This window comes from Oncorhynchus nerka, linkage group LG16 (genome assembly GCF_034236695.1).
Source record: "Oncorhynchus nerka isolate Pitt River linkage group LG16, Oner_Uvic_2.0, whole genome shotgun sequence".
Taxonomy (NCBI): Eukaryota; Metazoa; Chordata; class Actinopteri; order Salmoniformes; family Salmonidae; genus Oncorhynchus; species Oncorhynchus nerka.
In genome coordinates this window covers 30,062,638-30,084,967 of record NC_088411.1, presented here as the reverse complement: position 1 = coordinate 30,084,967, position 22,330 = coordinate 30,062,638, and the positions used below count along the sequence as shown (strand labels likewise).

The 22,330-nt window shown below is 41.4% G+C and overlaps 1 protein-coding gene across 21 annotated transcripts in view; it reads left to right on the top strand.

The window, feature by feature from the left end:
- The window catches only part of LOC115144382 (neurexin-1a), a 644,902-nt gene that overhangs the window by 26,527 nt on the left and 596,045 nt on the right, over positions 1-22,330 (top strand). The gene's annotated exons all lie outside the window — the stretch shown is intronic.

The following is a 22,330-nucleotide window of genomic DNA, read 5'->3' as shown; positions in this document are numbered from 1 at the left end:
TATAAAATAGCCTCCAACACTCTACTCAACAAACTGGATGCAGTCTATCACAGTGCCATCCGTTTTGTCACCAAAGCCCCATACACTACCCACCATTGCGACCTGTACGCTCTCGTTGGTTGGCGCTCGCTTCATACTCGTTGCCAAACCAACTGGCTACTGGTTATCTACAAGTCTCTGCTAGGTAAAGCCCCGCCTTATCTCAGCTCACTGGTCACCAGAGCAGCACCCACTCGTAGCACGTGCTCCAGCAGGTATATCTCACTGGTCACCCCCAAAACCAATTCCTCCTTTGGTCGTCTTTCCTTCCAGTTCTCTGCTGCCCATGACTGGAACGAATTGCAAAAATCTCTGAAGCTGTAGACTCACATCTCCCTCACTAGCTTTAAGCACCAGCTGTCAGAGCAGTTTACATATCACTGCACCTGTACTTAGCCTATCTGTTAACAGCCCATCTATCTACCTACCTCATCCCCATACTGGTAATTTATTTATTTATTTATTTAGCTCCTTTGCACCCCAGTATCTCTACCTGCACATTCATCTTCTGCCGATCTACCATTCCAGTGTTTAATTGCTATATTGTAATTACTTCGCCACCATGGCCTATTTATTTCCTTAACTTACCTCATTTGCACTCACTGTATATACACTTTTTGTTTTCTTTTGTTCTACTGTATTATTGACTGTATGCTTTGTTTATTCCATGTGTAACTCTGTGTTGTTGTATGTGTCGAATTGCTATGCTTTATCTTGGCCAGGTCGCAGTTGCAAATGAGAACTTGTTCTCAACTAGCATACCTGGTTAAATAAAGGTGAAAAAAAGTGTGTGTTAAAACCAGTTAATTGTAAATAAATGTAATTGAAAATGTAATCTACGTAATCCCCAAAAGTTATTATTTATCATGACAGGGCCATAAACAATAACTAGTAATGCTGCATACCCCAAGAAAGATTAACATCTCACCTTTCTGGGAAAAAAAGTTATAAATTGCTGAGGTCTAGTCACTTTTGAGGATACAAGTACATGATGTGATGTATTTCCTAGTTTACAAATATAGTATAATCAAATTTAAAAATGACTAAGATTTCAACTTCGTTATAACTGTAAAATACATATTTGTATATTTAGTGTTCGAGAAAATGTGCATATTTTCTAAAGGTCTCTGTTAAAAAACATCAAAACATCTGCCCCCATCAATGTGAACGTCACACAGAGCTCTAGCTTGGCTTCCTGGACTCGGTAGGAACTCGCCTTTCATCTCATATGAATGTTGTCCATCTATGACAAACAGAAAGGGTTTTTTGTTTAAAATCTATGAATTATTATACAATCTCTGAATGTGCTACAGTGATGAAAACACTTTATCCTGCTGCGCTACAATGTAAGGAATGCAGGCATGTGCTTTGTCAGTGGCTGTGACGTGAAGTTCAGCCAGGAGTTGACGGACAATAAGGAAGAGCCAATGAAATGCTAGTAGGTACATCCCAGCTTCAAGTGGGTTCAGATATAACATCCTGCAGCACACAGGCTAACAAAAATATACTACTGTGTCCGTGGAAACCAGGGCTATCGCTCAATGGAAGCCATTTCGGTCTACAATGTCCACAGATCAATTTATAAGCAAAGATATCTGGTGGATCTGGTACCAGGACCACACAGGTTCCCTAAATAAAAGTACATTTAAGAGGATTATCAGCCTGAGAAAGCATTGTGTGGGAAAACAATGTTTAAATGAAAATATAATTATTCCAACGTACATATGTGCTGCCAAACCATCACTGGCAAAGCACAACTGTCTATTAAGATGCAGTCCGGGATCTTTAGCACTTACAAATTCGTAACGTATTCTATGAATTGGAATTCGTAACATATCAAATGGACCGGAGGACAACTAGAACATCCGTTTAGCTAACAGTACCATTTAGAAAAACAGGATGTTAAAATTTGATGGGCTAGCTTCATATAATTCTCACAGAAAGACAACAACACCTCTGCAATAAAATTGTAATGTGTCACAAAATCACTTAACAGATGGTACTATTAGCTAATCAGATGGTACTGTTAGCTAATCAGATGGTACTGTTAGCTAATCAAATGGTACTGTTAGCTCATCAGATGGTACTGTTAGCTCATCAGATGGTACTGTTAGCTAATCAAATGGTACTGTTAGCTCATCAGATGGTACTGTTAGCTAATCAGATGGTACTGTTAGCTCATCAGATGGTACTGTTAGCTAAATGTGAGATGGTACTGTTAGCTAAATATGAGATAGTACTGTTAGCTAAACATGAGATAGTACTGTTAGCGAAACGTAAGATGGTACTGTTAGCTAAACAGATGGTAGTGTTAGCTAAACAGATGGTAGTGTTAGCTTAAGAGGGCTGTTAGCAAATAGTGGTTCCCAAGGTGCTTTGTGAAGTGATTTTTTTTGGACAGATTTACATTTTGACAAATGCTTTTGTCCCAAAGAGGGAAGCACCTCTTGAATATAGTGCATAGATGGATTAAATCCAGTCGGGGCTTGAAAGGAGAGTGAAAGGGAGGGAGGGGAGTTAGAATAGACTGTCTGTGCCAAATTATTCTTGGCCAAACAGAGGCTATTTTCGTACATTACACTGCTAGCTATCATCAAAGCATCCAATCCAAGTTAAGCTGTAATATGATGGTGAATTTTTGGGGTCCCATTTTTGTCCAAAGGGCCTTATGTTCTCAAAATGTATTACATAATGTGGCTTTATATCACTTTCATTAAGAAATAGAGCTGTGACTGAGGGAAAGGGAACATTTGCCTTGATTCCAAACTGATCATCTCCGTTAAACCATTGTTTCACTGTAAATATACGTCTTTGGGTATATTAAAGTTTTGCAATGACAGAGATAATATAAATCAGAATATGAAATGGGGAGATAAAGGAGAGGGATACAGGAGAAAAAGTGACTGGCGGAATGGGGGAATGAACTGCTGCACTATGTCACTATATCAAATGGATTAGTTTGAATTCCAGGCTAATGGAATACTGATCTAGCAGGGAAGTCTGCCTTCTACTGTACTTCATGCTTCTAACAAGAAGACTCTGGAGATTGTTTCCTTGTACGTTGACATTACAGAAAAGACATTGTCTCCACAATTGGCTAGTATTTAGAAATCCTAAATTTGTACCTTTCTGTTAAATAATTTAAAAGCTTTTCTATTACTTTGATCAGATGAAAGGATTACAGGATTTGGCTAAACTGCGTCACAGAAACACACACACACACACACACAAATCTCTTTTGTTTGGTCGGTCTGCGGAACAATTATTTAAATGCACTGGTCTGTAACCTGCCCGAACGATAAGTTCTCAGATTTAGCCCTTTCATCGTTCATTGGAGAAATCACATGGACACTAGGTGTGCGTCCCAAACGGTACACTACTATTCCCTTTATAGCGCACCACTTTTGACCAAGGCCCATATGTACTGCACTATAAAGGGAATACGGTGCCATTTAGGATGAATCCTTGGACTACACAACTCCACATTCCATCATAATGAAATAGAATCAATGTGTTTGTCATCGTACATTTGCTTATCATTAAACAGGCCGGGTGAAAGTAGAACAACAAAACATCAAACAACATCCCACTACTGTATTGTTTTCTGCATCCCTATTAGCACCCTGGTCCCTTTATAGTGCACTACTTTTGACCAGGGCTAATAGGGCTCTGCTTAACAGTAGTGCACTATATAGGGAATAGGGTGCCATTTGGGAGGCTTTGTCTGCGTACTGCCCATTTTAAATGAGGAGAGCTCTTTCTAGTGTTTATTTGAATTATATAGTAGCTACACTGCCTTGTAAAAGTATTCACCCCTTTGGCATTTTTACTTTTATTTTTATTTTTTATTATTACAACCTGTAATTCAAATGGATTTTTATTTGGATTTCATGTAATGGACATACACAAAATAGTCCAAATTGGTGAAGTGAAAAAAAAATAAATAATCTTATTTAAATAAAATAAATAAATACAAATGGAAAAGTGGTGTGTGAATATCTATTCACCCCCTTTGCTATGAAGCCCCTAAATAAGATCTGGTGCAACCAATTACCTTCAGAAGTCACATAATTAGTTAAATAACCTGTGTGCAATCTAAGTGTCACATGAACTGTCACATGATCTCAGTATATGTTCACGCGTTCTGAAAGGCCCCAGAGTCTGCAACACCAGTAGGCAAGGAGCTCTCCAAACAGGTCAGGGACAAAGTTGTGGAGAACTACAGATTAGGGTTGGGTTATAAAAAAATCCCACGGAGCACCATTAAATCCATGATTACCAAAACTCACGGACCAGGCTCACCAAAACTCACAGACCAGGCAAGGAGGGCATTAATCAGAGAGGCAACAAAGAGACCAAAGATAACGCTGATGGAGCTGCAAAGCTCCACTGCGGATATTGGAGTATTTGTCCATAGGACCACTTTAAGCCGTATACTCCACAGAGCTGGGCTTTACAGGAGAGTGGACAGAAAAAAGCCATTGCTTTTAAAGATAAAAATAAGCAAACACGTTTGGTGTTCGCCGAAAGGCATGTGGGAGACTCCCCAAACATATGGAAGAAGGTACTCTGGATAGATGAGACTAAAATTGAGCTTTTTGGCCATCAAGGAAAATGTTATGTCTGGCGCAAACCCAAAACCTCCCTTCACCCAGAGACCACCATCCCCACAGTGAAACATAGTGGTGTCAGCATCATGCTGTTGGGATGTTTTTCATAGGCAGGGACTGGGAAACTTTTCAGAATTGATGGAACGATGGATGGCGCTAAATATTCTTGACGGAAACCTGTTTCAGTCTTCCAGAGATTTGAGACTAGGACGGAGGTTCACCTTCCAGCAGGACAATGACCCTAAGCATACTGCTAAAGCAACACTCGAGTGGTTTAACCTCTTAAGGCTAGGGGGCAGTGTTCGGAAGTTCGGATGACTGACTTGCCCAAAGTAAACTGCCTGTTACTCAGGCCCAGATATGCATATAATTGGTAGCATTGGATAGAAAACACTCGAAAGTTTCTAAAACGGTTAAAATAATGTCTGTGAATATAACAGAACTGATATGGCAGGCGAAAACAAGAGGAAAATGTTTTTTGGGGGTCACAGGGCATTTCAATGCAAAAACAAATAGATAGGACCCGGATTGCAGTTCCTATGTATTCCAATAGATGTCAACAGTCTTTAGACAGGGTTTCAGGCTTGTTTCTTGAAAAACGAACAAGTAGTTGTAGTTTATCCAAGGTATCCCTCATTAGAAAAGTAGTCTTGTTGCGCGCGTGAATGAGGTGCTCGCTCTTTGTTATTTATCTTCCCTATTGAACATACTATTCTCCGTCTTACATGTTATCGATTATTTGGATATTAGCTTACCTGAGGATTAATTAGAAACATCGTTTGATTTGCTTGGATGAACTTTACTTTAACTTTTGGCATTTGTTTGTATGCATGTTGAACGAGTGGATTACTGAAATCAATGGCGCCAACTAAACTGATTTTTTTTTTTTTAAATAGGGACTTTATCGAACAGTTTGTCTTGGAATGGCCTAGACAAATCCCAGACCTCTATCCAATTGAACATCGGTGGTATGACATAAAGATTGCTGCAACTTGAAGGAGCTGGAACAGTTTTGCCTTGCAGAATGGGCAAACATCCCAGTGGCTAGATGTGCCAAGCTTATAGGGACATACCCCAAGAGACTTGCAGCTGTAATTGCTGCAAAAGGTGGCTCTACAAAGTATTGACTTTGGGGGGGTGAATAGTTATGCATGCTCAAGTTTTCATTTTTTAAAATTGTTTATTTCTTGTTTGTTTCACAATAAAAAAAATATCTTAAAAGTGATAGGCATATTGTGTATATCAAATGATGCAACCCAAAAATCAATTTTAATTCCAGGTTGTAAGGCAACAAAATAGGAAAAATGCCAAAGAGGTGAATACTTTCGCAAGCCACTGTATTCAATTAACTGTATGCTACTGTTGTGATGTTGTATTAGTTAATGTAACGACTGTTGCTCATCGAATGATTACAAGTTTCTAATTTTGTGATTAACTGAATCAAGCAATTCTTAACTCATTAACCTGGGGCACCAATGGGAAAACGAGTTTTTATTGAGTTTCTATTTCCCAAATTAACTCACTGAATATCAGATTATCGATTTTACACAGCCGCTAATTAACCAGTTGCCTCTACCAATCTCTTTCTGAACGTCGTATAGCCCGTGAATCTGCACTGACCCGGGTCTCACTAATGAATTCGTACCACACCAATCTTAGTTAAATATTTATTTACTAGAAAGCTAAAATGATGATAAAAGATACACATAGACATAACACATTATAGGCTATTGATTAGAACTTAGTATAACGGGCCAACACACTATGGCGCTTGTTACCCACAATGAGGATTTCAAAAGAGAGAGAAAAAAGAAAGTACACAAGAGAAATGTACATTTGGGTGAATTTGTCAGCTATGCTATTCTAACCCTAGCCTTGCCTCAAACTGCCGCTCTTATGGGTCAGCTTATAATGATGTAATTACGTAGGGATGATCTCAGAGGATTCTCTGCGTAGGCCTTCAGCTGTTCGATGGCGCCCTACTCTGGCGCACCTCTCTGAGAGTCCTCCCAATGTCAGTGTCCTTTTTGGCTTAGGAGTATGTTCCCTCACCCTTTGCTCTGGAAGGAGTCTCCTGAGTACAGACAGCTCTGTAGCTCAGAGCTCACAGCATAGGAATGAAACCCTTTAGATATCACAATTCGATGGGAGATGGAGGCTAGGTGGTTCAACTTGAATTCACCCGCTTAGACACAGCTACTCATCCGTAGCTTGGGTAGAAAAGGATTTCTTTGTCCTCAAACTTGCATTGCGTTCTGGGTTCGTTGACTTTTTAGATCTCGCTGCAGCTGGGGTCATGTAGTCCTGCTGTAAATTCTATACTCACAGGCTTTATACCCTTGGGTCAGAAGTGGGCGTAACCGCCTTTAGGGCAGTTCTCTGTGCGTACCAAGTTAATTAGGCAAGGTCTAGATTTGATTCAAATCCAATTTTAAACAACTAACTTAACATTTCCTCTTCCCCAAAACATTCTCTTTGATTTAGATTTTTTCCATACAACGTACAATGTATAAACATCAAACATATAGGAAACCTCTTCACATTACAATGTTTTTGTAATAACATCATCTATTAACCTTTAATAACAAAACAATAATGACATACATTTTCATATTCCATCTATCGTCATGACCACCATTGTGGCTGACGGAAACCATTGTTCCAAAGTCGTCCCTTTATTTCATGTTTAATGTTCTGAGGCTGGTTCTCCATAGTAACAGGACAAAGGAATTTGTCTGTGGCCTGAGATTTACCAGGGGCGTGAGGGGTCATAAACCCCCCCAGAACTCTCCTCCTCTGTTGAGGTTGAGAAATAATCTGTAGGGTTGTGGTCTCCTGTAACCTGACCTGGTAATGACAATACATCACTTTTGTTGGACGTTACACAAAGATGGATCGCTCCTTCATGCAGTGAGTCACGCGACCGCGGCTTGCTATATAAAGCAGGCAGACAGGCATTGAGGCTTTCAGTTACTGTTCGATTGAATGTTATAATGGGCAAAACGAGTGACCTAAGTGACTTTGAGCGTGGAATGATCGTCGGTGCCAGGTGCACCAGATACAGTATCTCAGAAACAGCCTGGGCTTTTCACGCACGACAGTGTCTAGGGTTTACCGAGAATGGTGCAACAAACAAAACACATCCAGTCAGCAGCAGTCCTGTTGAGAAAAACTGCTCATTGATGAGAGAGGTCGAAAGAGACTGGCAAAAATCATGCAAGCTTACATGCAGGCCACAAACAGACAAATAAAGGTGCGGTACAACAGTGGTGTGCCGAATGGCATCTCGGAACGCACAACTCATCGATCCTTGTCACAGATGGGCTATTGCAGCAGACCACCATACCGGGTTCCACGCCAATCAGCTAAAAAGAAGAAGAAGCGGCTCCAGTGGGCACGCAATCACCAACACTGGACAATTGAGGAGAGGAAAAACATTGCCTCGTACATGACCGCGAATTCAGTTTACTTGAGTTGTCGTCGTGGAACATTTCTGACACTTTGTAGAATGCCCCAAAGAAGTCAGGCTGTTCTGGAGGCAAAGAGGGTTCCGCCCCGGTCCTAAGTTGGTGTACCTAATACACTGTTCGATGACTGTCCTTTGAAGCAACATGTTAAAACACGTTAGCAAAATTGAAATTATTAAAGTTGAGTGTCTGATTTCAAGTCCAAATTGTGAATGTACCTTAAGAGTCGCAGCCTATCCAATCATTAATCCTTGGCTCCTCTGTGAGGCTGCAGAAGCAGATAGATAGTGTGTCAGTCTGTCTGGTGTCCCTGTGGATCTGAAAGTGTCATTCTGTCTGTCTGGAAGCTGCTTCCTGCTGTTCCCTCCACTTAAACACTACCACTACTCTCTCTCTCTCTTTCTCTGTCTCTCTCTCCCCCCTCTCTCTCTCTCTCTTGTCTCTCGTCACACTCTCTTTCATTCTCCCTCTCTCTCAGGGAGATATATATCCATCCCACAGACTACAGGATATTGGATTGAAAAGATTAGAGGGATTTTCCCTGAGGATTTTTTGCCTTGTTTTATTAAATACAACTGCACTTGACTGTCAGAGAGAGAAAGAGAGAGAGAGACAGAGAGAGAGAGAGAGAGAGTTTGTGTGTGTGTGTGTGAAGCTCGTTGACAATGCTTTTTCATGAGAGGGTTGTCTTACCCTTAACCACCCTTACAACCATTAATACACAAACCATTAGCTATAAACTATGTTGTTCGTGATGAATGCGTCTTCTCATGTAAGCATTATGTATTGTAACATGCAGAAATAGCATATCTAAGACAACATGTACACATTTAATTCCTTTGTTAAAATTATGAATGGTTGAACCAAATTATAGTTTGCAACATGCACATGTGTCATATTTAAAACATATTGAACTAGCCACCACATGAGTTTCAGCACCGTGGACAGCACCTCAGCGTAAACTGCATGGATAGCTGTAACAGCAGATCACCAGTTTAAAGCATGCTGACACTTGCTCTATCAATGTCAAAAAGATTGTACACCTACGAACAAACTTTCAAATAATTAGTCAGTTTGTAGTCATATGTTTAACAAAATTGACTCATTTCACTCTGTTAGCCATGTATAATTATATCTAGCAATCTGAATCTGATTGGATTGAACTCCACATAATGAGAGACTGAGGAAAGAGGAGGAGGAAAGCTAGATCCCTGGCTGTGTGTGTGTGTGGTGTCTCTTGGGTTTCAGAAAAATACGTTGCTCTTTGATGCTGCTGGTTGGAAGCCACTCTATATGACCGAGTGTTGGAGTACTGTATGCAGTGAAAGAGTAAATACAGCATTTTATCGTAGACACAGCAGGCCCACTATAAAAACAATCAGTAGTTATAATGATAGAGGAAGGAGGAAGGGTGGGTCCCAAACTGGGTCTGTCATTTTTACAGCACGGATCATTTACACTGTACCCCCATGATGAAATTCCCGTTTTCCCGTAGTCATTGGCATCCAACTGATATGTGGTAATTTCTCCTTGCATATTGCAATAATGACTATACTCCTAGGGCTATATTTCTGCTCGTGGAATTACAAGACTATTATGAAGAACCTCACATAGTAAGATCATATTGCATGAATTAGGCTGAGTGGTTTAAAAAGAGAAAAGCCAGTTGCTCTAATTTCATGAGCAGCATGCTGCAAATTATTTATAGCTTATGTTTTATGATATCTTTGAAATATGCTGAAATAGCCAAATGTACGATACTCTATCCTGTATTGTCTCCTTAATAGCATTGCAACCAGGCAACATCACATCAGTGTTGAGACTATTTTCTGTGGCATGGCAACAAGCAAGATCTAACTCCACATCTGTAGTACTATCGCAGATATTGTCAGTCCCTCGGATTAAGGTTATTAGAATTGTAAGCTAGTCTGCTTATGATTATCCCATTGGATCAGGCAGGCGGTCGGATGACCCACAAGATGTCAAAGAATAGAGAGCTCTTCTGTGCATCTGTTTCTTCCCACTATTCCCTCTGTCTGGACCATAGCAGATAAAGGAGTAAAGGACGTCTTCGTGGAAAAAGCCGAACAGGCAGATGGGCTCTCATTGTCCACGTATCAACTTAAAGTAGAACAGTGTAGTGGGGATTTAAATCCAGATACTGGCAAAGCTAGCAGTACACTATACAATATATAATCACAGTGTATTGGGGATGGGGATTGGGAGACTATACTGCCATAGCTACTTTAGCAGTAGCAAGTTTGTAGGCTACATACGAACTGGCGGAATTCAGTAGGGAGTATCATACTTCCTACAGTATGTTTTGGAATTGGAGAAGCTGTCAGCAGGAAATGTATCATGCGGTTGTTGGTACATGTACACGGTACATGTAGAACGGCTGTTACTATTTCCACTGAGGATTTTCAGTTTCCCATTTTTTAGAGCCTTTCCATCTCTTGTTGCAGCCAGAGGGATGCCATAAAATCAACCATGTAACAAATGTACAACAGAGGAATAGGGTACTGGAGTGGTGGTTCTAGCTTGTAAGGCTCCCTGGGTAAAAATAAAAAAGCAACAATATGTCTGTGAATCTATATATTCACAGTATTATGAATGAATTGCGGTTTATTTGGTAGCATTTCGTAGTGTGGCTGATTTGACTAACTGCATTAGTACTGTACAAAGTTAGAGGTGCTCTATTTGATAGATTTCACCGCTCCCTCTACCTCGGACTTCCAGTGGGGAGACCTGAGGTCAACCTACCCCCGGAATCTCGTACTCCTGAGAGGGAGACCTTCCTAGACAGTAGCCTGCCTAGCTCACAAACTAGAATCGTGGCGCCCACTCCGACAAGGTTAATTGACCCATACTGTAAGTCCCACACACATGACGTGCAAATGAGCGATAGAAAACCGATCTCGCAAATGTCACCATTTCCCCAAAAATTTGGGCGGGCACCCTGTGCCACCTCCGGGAAGATGTTGCTCTGGGTGGCTGCCCATGTCGCCTATACCTAAATCCACCACTGGGCTACTAGATAGCCACTGTATACCGTCTACCCACTTGTTACTTAGCCATGCTAGCTCAGATTTCAATGCACTGGTATGATAGCTATCTAGCCATGCTAGCTCAGCATCAGATCAATAGAGGGATGACAAATGGGCTAATGATAAGCTACATAAAGCCGAGATTGTGCTTGGTCTGAATGCATTAAAGTTCCAGCAGACTAAGCTGGTGAGTGCAAAAACGGTGTGTGTACCAAATGGCAACCTATTCCCTATATAGTGCACTACTTTTGGCCAAATCCCATAGTGTTCACTCAATAGAGGTTGGGATAGGGTGCCATTTGGGATGTAACCCTGCACCGTGCCTCGAGCTTCCAGCTGCAGCTGGCTGCGGGTCTTATTGATTTCTATCAAGAGCGGCTGGTCACTTGGCCCCCATCCTTTTCTTCTTTCTCTTTCTTTCTCTCTCTCTCTCTCTCTCTCTCTCTCTCTCTCTCTCGCTTTCCTTTTCTCTTTATCCTTCCATTACCCCACTCTCTTTTTCACTCTCTTGCTCTCTCTGTCTCACTAACTGCTCTTGCTTTCTTTCTGTCGGTCTGTCTCTCTTTCTCACTCACTTTCTCCTCCCATCCATATCCCCCTCTTTCTCTCTCACCACTAATTGTGGTCTGTGGAGGATCATGAGGAATATGGTGATGGCCGTAAGACATGCCACTATAACCTTCCTCTGGTCTTGTGTGATGCATTAGGGTGTGTGTGTGTGTGTGGAGATCAGACCAGACTGCACAGCTGAGCGATGAGCTACACACTCTCATTAGTCTTGATTTGGCCTAAATTGTAATTTAACAACACATTGATCCATTCATTTTCTCTGAATCGGTAGAATGGGTGGCATTGACCTTTGAGACTGTTAAGTCACTTCTATTTTTCTCCCTTGATGCATCTGTGGTTTGTTTCAGGTTTTCTGCTGCTTTGTTCGTGGATCAGAAAAGTTGGTGGCTAGAAAGTAGTGGGGCGTAGGCCATATAATGTATATGTGGGTGGAAGAATTCTTTGCAGTAGAGATTTGCAATGTATTATCAAAAATCTAATCAAATTGCCAAATACAACAGGTGTAGACCTTACTGAGAAATGCTTACTTACAAGCCCTTAACCAACAAAGCAGTTCAAGAAATAGAGTTAAGAAAATATTAGTTACTACATGATTCCATATGTGTTTTTTCATAGTTTTGATGTCTTCACTATTATTGTATATATATATACACACAAACAAATCCAAATCCCATATTGGGGTTGGACATTATGCAGACAATTTCAGTGATAGAATCCACAATCTGCCTGGAATAGTAATGCTGATCTACTCCATCGATTTAATCAGTCAAGAAGAGCTATGTCTATTTGAACTGAAGCATTTAAAGAATGCTCGATGAGAATGTTTGTCAGATGCATCTACATAATACAATCTATTACACCTATGCAGTACTCACACATACATCTGATTATAACAAGTTCACAGTCTACCTTTAAGAGTTTAAGAGTAATTAACTCAGTTAAAACGATGTTAAACATGTAAGTTGATCTTTGAAAGTACACAGAGAGAAAGTGGGCCGATTGATTTCTCAATCATTGCGACTGCGTTATTACACAGCGAATGAAGCCTGCTTCATTCTCAACATGTCATCATGATAGGCACAGGCGACAGACGTGACACTGAATTTGAAAGCTCTGTTATGTTATTTCGACATTGTAGAGAATTGTCTTCACAAGGAAAATGGTCAAATATGCACTCTGCTAGTTCTGTGAAAACGGGTAACGGGTAACGGGTAACGTGTCTCAGGGCATGACGCAGCTGGAGGACATGTAATTAAATTAGCAGGTGTTATTAAATTATAGGCGGCAGTAGCGGTGTGTGTATAATTATAATTATTTTTTGTCATTTTAGCAGACGCTCTTATCCAGAGTGACTTACAGGAGCAATTGTGGTTAGGTGCCTTCTTCAAGGGCACATCGACATGTTTTTTTACCTAGTCGGCTCAGGGATTAAAATCGGCAACCTTTCAGTTACTGAAGAAACGCTCTTAACCACTAGGCTACCTGCCACCCCAAGTCACCGAGAAAGTCAAGACAGTTAATAAGCCATATTACAGCCTGTGTTGTGATAATTGTGTTGTTTGATCTGTAACCCATTCATACGCCACCATGATATACAATAAGACCATGACAACAAAAAGACTACAGTCACACAGTGGCGTAATAAATTCAACTACACCTTAGTTTGTTTCATCACACAGCCGGAGAGTACAGTGAAATCCACAAAGCAAACATGTAACAAACAGTTATTTCACCTGCAGCATGGTCAAGTAAGTTAATGTTTTCGACAGTTTACAAAAAAACTACTGATATAGAACAACAGAGTTACCTCAAGTCAGCACAAAGACAACAGGAGCACTGCCTCTTGTAACGGTTTTCCTGTGGTGAAGTAGAGGCGGACCAAAATGCAGCGCGGTGGTTATTCATGTTCTTTAATGAAATAACTAACAAAACAATAAATGTGCGAAAACCAAAAACAGTCCAATCTGGTGCAAATACAGAGACAGAAACAATCACCCACAAAACCCAACACAAAACAGGCTACCTAAATATGGTTCCCAATCAGAGACAATGACTAACACCTGCCTCTGATTGAGAACCATATCAGGCCAAACATAGAAATAGACAAACCAGACACACAACATAGAATGCCCACCCAGCTCACGTCCTGACCAACACTAAAACAAGGAAAACACATACGAACGATGGTCAGAACGTGACAGAACCCCCACCCCCCAAGGTGCGGACTCCGAACGCACAACCTAAACCTATAGGGGAGGGTCTGGGTGGGCATCTGTCCGCGGTGGCGGCTCTGGCGCTGGACGTGGACCCCACTCCATAATTGTCTTAGTCCACCTCCTTAGCGTCCCTTGAGTGGCGACCCTCACCGCTAACCTTGGCCTAGGAAACCTAACAACGGGCCCCACTGGACTGAGGGGCAGCTCCGGACTGAGGTAGCTCGGGACTGAGGGGAAGCTCGGGACTGAGGGGAAGCTCGGGACTGAGGGGAAGCTCGGGACTGAGAGGAAGCTCAGGCAGGTTGATGGATCTAGCAGATCCTGGCTGGCTGGTGGTTCCGGCATATCCTGGCTGACTGGCAGATCCTGGCTGACTGGCGGATCCTGGCTGACTGGCGGATCTGGCAGATCCTGGCTGACTGGCGGATCCTGGCCGACTGGCAGTTCTGGCGGATCCTGGCAGACTGGCGGATCCTGGCTGACTGGCGGATCCTTGCTGACTGGCGGATCCTGGCTGACTGGCGGATCTAACTGATCCTGGCAGACTGGCGGCACTAGGCAGACTGGCGGCACTGGGCAGACTGGCGGCACTGGCGGCGCTGGGCAGACTGGCGGCACTGGTGGCGCTGGGCAGACTGGCGGCACTGGCGGCGCTGGGCAGACTGGCGGCACTGGCGGCGCTGGGCAGACTGGCGGTGCTGGGCAGACTGGCGGCACTGGGCAGACTGGTGGCACTGGCGGCGCTGGGCAGACGGGTAGCTCAGACGGCGCTGGGCAGACGGGTAGCTCAGACGGCGCTGGGCAGACGGGTAGCTCAGACGGCGGTGGGCAGACAGGAAGCTCCGGCAACGCTGGAGAAGAAGGCTCTGGCAGCGCTGGACTGAGGAGCACTGGCGCCTCTGGAATGAGGGGCTCATGCGCCTCTGGACTGAGGGGCGGGAGCTCTGGTAGCGCCGAACAGGCGGGAGACTCCGGCTGCGCTGGAGAGGAGGAAGGCTCCGGCAGCGCTGGACAGGCGGGAGCACCTGTAGGGGTGAGACGGAGAGACAGCCTGGTGCGGGGGGCTGTCACCGGAGGGCTGGTGCGTGGAGGTGGTACCGGATAGACCGGACCGTGCAGGCGCATTGGAGCTCTTGAGCACCGAGCCTGCCCAACCTTACCTGGTTGAATGCTCCCGGTCGCCCTGCCAGTGCGGCGAGGTGGAATATCCCGCACTGGGCTATGCAGGCGAACCGGGGAAACCGTGTGCAAGGCTGGTGCCATGTAAGCCGGCCCAAGGAGACGCACTGGGGACCAGATGCGTAGAGCCGGCTTCATGGCACTTGGCTCAATGCTCACTCTAGCCCGGCCGATACGCGGAGCTGGTATCTACCGCACCGGGCTATGCACCCGCACTGGGGACAGCGTGCGCTCCACAGCATAACACAGTGCCTGCCCGGTCTCTCTCACCCCCCGGTAAGCACAGGAAGTTGGCGCAGGTCTCCTACCTGGCTTCGCCACACTTCCTGTGGCCAACACTAAAACAAGGAAAACACATACGAACGATGGTCAGAACGTGACACCTCCGTTATTCCAGCACCATTTCAACTAAAAAATGTAAACATCATTAAATCCACAAGGCTATTTATATGCTTAGTTTAATACACTGAAAACAAACTTAGATACCAATACAATTTAGTCAAATAAATATTGTGTGTGTGTGTGTGCAGGTAAATATTATATTTTTGACTCACCCTACTTGTAGACTAGTTGAACGCCAATGCCATCCTCCTCTCTTTCATGTTGGCAAAACAGTCAATGTCTCTGTCATACAGTACACTTTTGTTTTTTGTTGTCATAGCCTACCTAGCTAAAATGCTTGCTAGCCTAACTTCCTCACATGGGCAACAACGAACCAGCTAAGTAGCTAGCTAGTTATCATGAGCCTACTAGACTACATCTAGGCTACATATCGAACTTTAATCATCTCAGGCCAGTGGAAAAACATATTAATTTATGGTTAGATCAGAATCGCCGTCATAATCATTGGCTTGTACAGAGAATTAAATCAAAACCACAAGTCTAAATCCCCATCTCCATCCATAGGTTAGGAAAGGGACTATTTAGCAAGATAGCTATTACAGGACATCAACACAAGCAGACCAGAAACTGACAAGTTTTTCTGAAAATGACATTTTTCTTAGGAAGTGATTTGAACGGTATGATGCCAAATCCAAACTGGCATCCCTTGGGGGTCTTTTTGCTGCACCAGGACATCCCACAGTTGAGCTCAGTTCAACGCTGACTGGCTAATTCTTTTATATATGTTTTTATCAAGGGAGCCAAATGCTTGCTGGCATCAATCAATCAAATGCTACGGCGGCAACATGTCACATACTCTTTTGGTCCAGACAATATCTGATACATGGGCTATACATACTGAGACAGAGGGGTGCTGTTTCCCTAGCTTGGATGATTTCTCCAGTGAGATTCAGCCACTTACAAATTGCCGAAAAATGTTGTAACTAAACTGACAAACTGACAAAACAAACGCAACACTGAAGGAATATAAAAGAAAAACAATAGGTTTAAGCAAGTATTCCTGCCAAAATAACTTAGTTTGCACAGGTGTGGTCTACCAGGCTCTGGCCAGCCTCACCTTGAGCATTTCAAAACACTGGCAAACATTACAGAGCAGCGCCTACATATAGTACAGACAGTTGTTAAATAAATAAAAAAAAAAAAAATTGTGCAGTCTGGTTTGCTTAGTACAAGGAATTTGAAATAACTTAAACATCGTTCTTTTGATACTTAAGTATATTTAAACTAGAGGTCGACCGATTAATCCAATCTTGCAACCTTACAGTTAACTAGTCCAACGCAATAACGACCTGCCTCTCTCTCGTTGCACTCCACAAGGAGACTGCCTGTTACGCAAATGCAGTAAGCCAATGTAAGTTGCTAGCTAGCATTAAACTTACCTTATAAAAACAATCAATCATAATCAATCATAATCACTAGTTAACTACACGTGGTTGATGATATTACTAGATATTATCTAGCGTGTCCTGTGTTGCATATAATCTGACTGAGCATACAAGTATCTAAGTATTTGACTGAGCGGTGGTAGGCAGAAGCAGGCGCCATAACGTTCATTCAAACAGCACTTTCGTGCGTTTTGCCAGCAGCTCTTCATAGATGAGGCTGGTGTAACCGAAGTGAAATGGCTAGCTAGTTAGCGCGCACTAATTGAGTTTCAAATGTCACTCGCTCTGAGCCTTCTAGTAGTTGTTCCCCTTGCTTTGCATGGAAAACGCTGCTTCGATGGTGGCTGTTGTCGTTGTGTTGCTGGTTCGAGCCCAGGGAGGAGCGAGGAGAGGGACTGTTACACTGTACTGTACTGTACACTATACTGTTACACTGGCAATACTAAAGTGCCTATAAGAACATCCAATAGTCAAAGGTTAATGAAATACAAATGGTATAGAGGGAAATAGTCCTATAATTCCTCTAATAACTACAACCTAAAACTTCTTACCTGGGAATATTGAAGACTCATGTTAAAAGGAACCACCAGCTTTCATGTGTTCTCATGTTCTGAGCAAGGAACTGAAACGTTAGCTTTCTTACATAGCACATATTGCACTTTTACTTTCTTCTCCAACACTTTGTTTTTGCATTGTTTAAACCAAATTGAACGTTTCATTATTTACATGAGGCTAAATTGATTTTATTGATTTATTATATTAAGTTAAAATAAGTGTTCATTCAGTATTGTTGTAATTGTCATTATTACAAATAAATAAATAAAAATCGTCCGATTTAATTGGTATCGACTTTTTTGGTCCACCAATAATCGGTATTGGTATCGGCGTTGAAAAATCATAATCGGTCGACCTCTAATTTAAACCTCTAATTTAATCCCCAATACTTTTAGACTTTTACTCAAGTGGTATTTTACTGGGTGACTTTCACTTTTGAGTCATTTTCTATTAAGTTATCTTTACTTTTACTCAAATATGACAGTTGTGTACTTTTCCTCCACTGAGTACAAATAACCTTGACTATCCCAATGTGATAAAGTGTAGGGAGAAGCAATCTTCTGAATTTGCCTAAGTGGTGTTCAAAGTTAGGAGTTGCCAGGCCTAGACCCTTTCTTTGGTCATAAAAGTAGCTTTTAATTCTCTCCAAAATATTAGGCTACACAGAAATCCAGAGGGACATTCACAGAGCTAAGGATTTTGATGATAGTTACTCAAACCGATAACATTTGACAGTCGGTGAATGAAGTAGAGTTTGATGCTTCAGTATGATATAAGTAACTCAGCCCTTCATAGTAAGTCAGCCCTTCATAGTAACTCAGCCCTTCATAGTAACTCAGCCCTTCATAGTAACTCAGCCCTTCATAGTAACTCAGCCCTTCATATTAAGTCAGCCCTTCATAGTAACTCAGCCCTTCATAGTAACTCTGTCCTTCATAGTAAGTCAGCCCTTCATAGTAACTCAGTCCTTCATAGTAAGTCAGCCCTTCATAGTAACTCAGTCCTTCATAGTAAGTCAGTGCTTCATAGTAACTCAGTCTGCAGTACAATGAGTGGCACACATGTTTTAGAATGTGAAAACAAATGTCATACCCTCCAACGCACACACACACACGCACACGCACACGCACACACTCTTTTAAGCTAAATCCAATGACATATACAGATGGTCTTGAATGCAGGTTGTGTGTGGAAATGTACTGTATGTGTACAGGCTAAATAAGAGTAATATTGGATACAGATGTTGTATGCAGAAAAATTTAGTAGTATGCCTATTAATGGAGAGGCAATGTTATGCTCGGTTTTCGGCTATGTGTACTGTATGTGTACTAGCTGTGTACAAGCTGGTGTTTTAACTATAATCATGGGCTCTACATGGCACTATGTCATATACCAATATGTATATAGTGTTTTCTGCATGGGAGTGGAGCTAAGTGGAGTGAAGTGCATTGTATTGTTGTGTGGTATTAGCAGCACAATGGCAGTGGGATCGCTGCTTCGTCAAGGGGATTAGGCAGGTTTATTCCTCTGCCAGGATTATCAACCAGCTGGGGAGATTTGGGAAGGGAGAAAGTGGTGTGTTTGTGTGTGTGTGTGTGTGTGTGTTTGTGTGTTAAAACCAGTTAAATGTAACTAAATGTAATCTACGTAATCCCCAAAAGTAATTATTATATTACTTGTGTGTGTGTGTGTGTGTGTGTGTGTGATGGATGGGTGGGGGTTTCGTGTAAATGGTATCTGTCATAACATGATCCCTAGTTGAATCACTGTTAGAAAGGTACTACACTAACGGAACACACTTATATCTGTGTCAATAAAATAGTTGTATGGGTAGATTTGGTAAGGACAGTGTCCTGTTGTGTGTCATGGTGACATCTGTCATGAACCCTAGTTTGAGGAGAGGTTGTAAGATGACATTTACATTTTGTCCTAGTCTTTTTTTATTTGTCTTCATGTGGCGCATTCAGATGGTACAGTGGACATAGGAAATAAAGGCAATGCATGTGCAACAGTTTAGGTCAGGAAATAAAACTACATGTATGAATTGAGAATTTTAAGTTCAATTTCAGTTCAACGTACGTAGCTGGGTAGTGTAGAAACATCATTTGAACTACTCTTGGCTTTAGTCAAGTCATTCTATGTAGAAATCTGAATGAAGGTTATCTGTCTTGGATTTTACTTGTTGGATGGTCTTAGATGTGACAACACCATAGGTTGCCATGGAGATTTTTCCCCTATCGCTGACCCTGCTTTTCTATTTGTTTGATGGATGTATAGATTTTTATCAGAGTGTATAGAACTACACGGTTGGATGAAAGAAACAACATACATTTTTTCAAGCTTAAATTACTGTAAAGCAGATTTCATTGGATGTGATATTCTTATTTTGAAATGCCATTTTGTTTTGAAATTACTAATATAAGAGGAAGAGAAACACTAGAAACAGAGTCATAAAATGGTGATAAAATCATTGGACAGATTGTGCATCAAAAACCCATTTTTATTAAAAGGACACATTCATAGTTAAAAATATCAAAATGATCCTTGTCACAATCCAGAGAAGTCACAATCCAGAGAACACTCTCTCACCCCGGTGAAATGTTTGAAGTGTTTATGTGTTCCTGTGGGATGATAATTAAGAGCTGTTCTTTAAGGTATAGATATATCAGCAAACAGCCCCTGCTTTCTTACTTTTCTCCTCATCGCTACTGTTGTCACTTCACCATATCAGCTCAAAGCTTGTTGCCACCCCAGAATGCTTTTTGAATAGGAAGCGTGCTTCTCATCATCAAGCTATCCTTTTGTGAACAAAGTCATAGCCGCAGCAAGTAGTTTGGGTGTGGGGGTGCTGTGATTTATTTTGCTGATAGGTGGTCCGCTAATACAAACTAGTAAAGGCCGAGTGCACTACTTTAGTAAAATATATATTTTTTCAATTTATATATATATATTTAATTCTGATTTTTCAGGGGGTTCTGCAGCACCATCAGCCCCCCTACTTCCCACGGCTATGATCAAAGTGCCCAATATTTCCTTATTATGCCCATTCCAACCATGCCGACAAAGATGTACTGTATATGTAGCTTACAGTTGAAGAAATTACAAACATTTCCTTTTATTACCATAACAAAGTCCTCATTATTACAGTACTTGCATCCTATTTTGTTCACAAAATGCTGCTGCTCTCACACTTTTATTGGTTGGTTGGTTGTGTTGCATGGTGTCTGATTTGGAAGGGGAGCTGATATGCTGGTAAGTTTCTTGGTCAATAAATCGCTTGAATCGGGGCCTGAAACCATTGAGGAGAGGTAGGATACTTGTTTCATCTGATGGGAGCTAGGAGCTATGCTGTGTGGCCCAACGTCCAATGTGTAGGTATACCAACATGATGACATGCTCCTTTCAGACAAAGAAATGACTCATTCTATAGTTATCACATAGCTTATATTCACTTATATACATGTAAAGCTTTATAATCAAATTGAATGTCATTATATATCTAATCTTAAAAGTTTGCATTCTCATGACTCCTTTAAATTGATAAATCAGATTAAAACATTTTACAGATGTAATGCAAATGGTTTTAACTAGTGTAAAAACCAACCAGTGTTGACTTCTGTAAAGTTCATGTATCAATATGTCTACAGTCGACCTTCTGAATTGAATTATACGTCTGTTATCTGTAACAACCAGCAGTTTCACTGATTTACTAATTGAACACTTATAATTCTTATATAACTAAATGTTGATGAGAAATGTTGACTGACCAATGTGTTGTTCTGTTTTAGGAGGCCTTTACATCCTCTCAACCTTTCAATGATTATTGCATGCTTTATTGTAACACATACTTCCTCCAAATGTAATGTTCCCCACTAGAGGCAATGGCATGACATGCTGGGCACCTAGTTTGCCATCATTTTGGCAACAGACATGACAACTTTATCAGTCTCTGATAGTGTTGATAGACCTCACATTCTTTTTACTTTAAATTCCTTATCACCATGTCACGAATTTCAATTTGACTGTGAGGTGATGTCCCCTTTTAGCACTTAATCTCTGCTCACTACTAATTATTTATGAGTGCTGATCTGAGATATGTCCATAGAATCTTAGTCATTATGATCTAAATGCTTAAACTGATCCTAGATCTGCACTCTTGCGCTGAGATACTTTGTTGATATGGGCCCAGACCTGATGCGACTCAACCCTCTCTCTGCCCTTTTGTGAAAGTCCAGAAATAGGCATGATTTCCCCGTCACACTCTCTCTCTTTTTCAGCAGTCCTCATTCACTTGGGAAAAAAAGTATTATTGCCATATTTCAGTTCAAACTTAAAATAAATATTGAAAATGTTAATAATGAAATATTGATTTGACTATATATATATATATATATGTGTGTGTGTGTGTGTGTGTGTGTGTGTGTGTGTGTGTGTATACATAGAGTACATACACTACCGGTCAAACGTTTTAGAACACCTACTCATTCAAGGGTTTTTCTTTATTTTTACTATTTTCTACATTGTAGAATAATAGTGAAGACATCAAAACTATGAAATATATATGGAATCATGTAGTTACCAGAAAAGTGTTAAACAAATCAAAATATATTTTATATTTGAGATTCTTCAAAAAGCCACCCTTTGCCTTAATGACAGCTTTGCATACTCTTGGCATTCTCTCAACCAGCTTCATGAGGTAGTCACCTGGAATGCATTTCAATTAACAGTAGTGCCTTCTTAAAAGTTAATTTGTGGATTTTCTTTCCTTCTTAATGCATTTGAGCCAATTAGTTATGTTGTGACAAGTTATGTTGGTAAAATACCAAGTCCATAGTATGGCAACAACAGCTAATATAAACT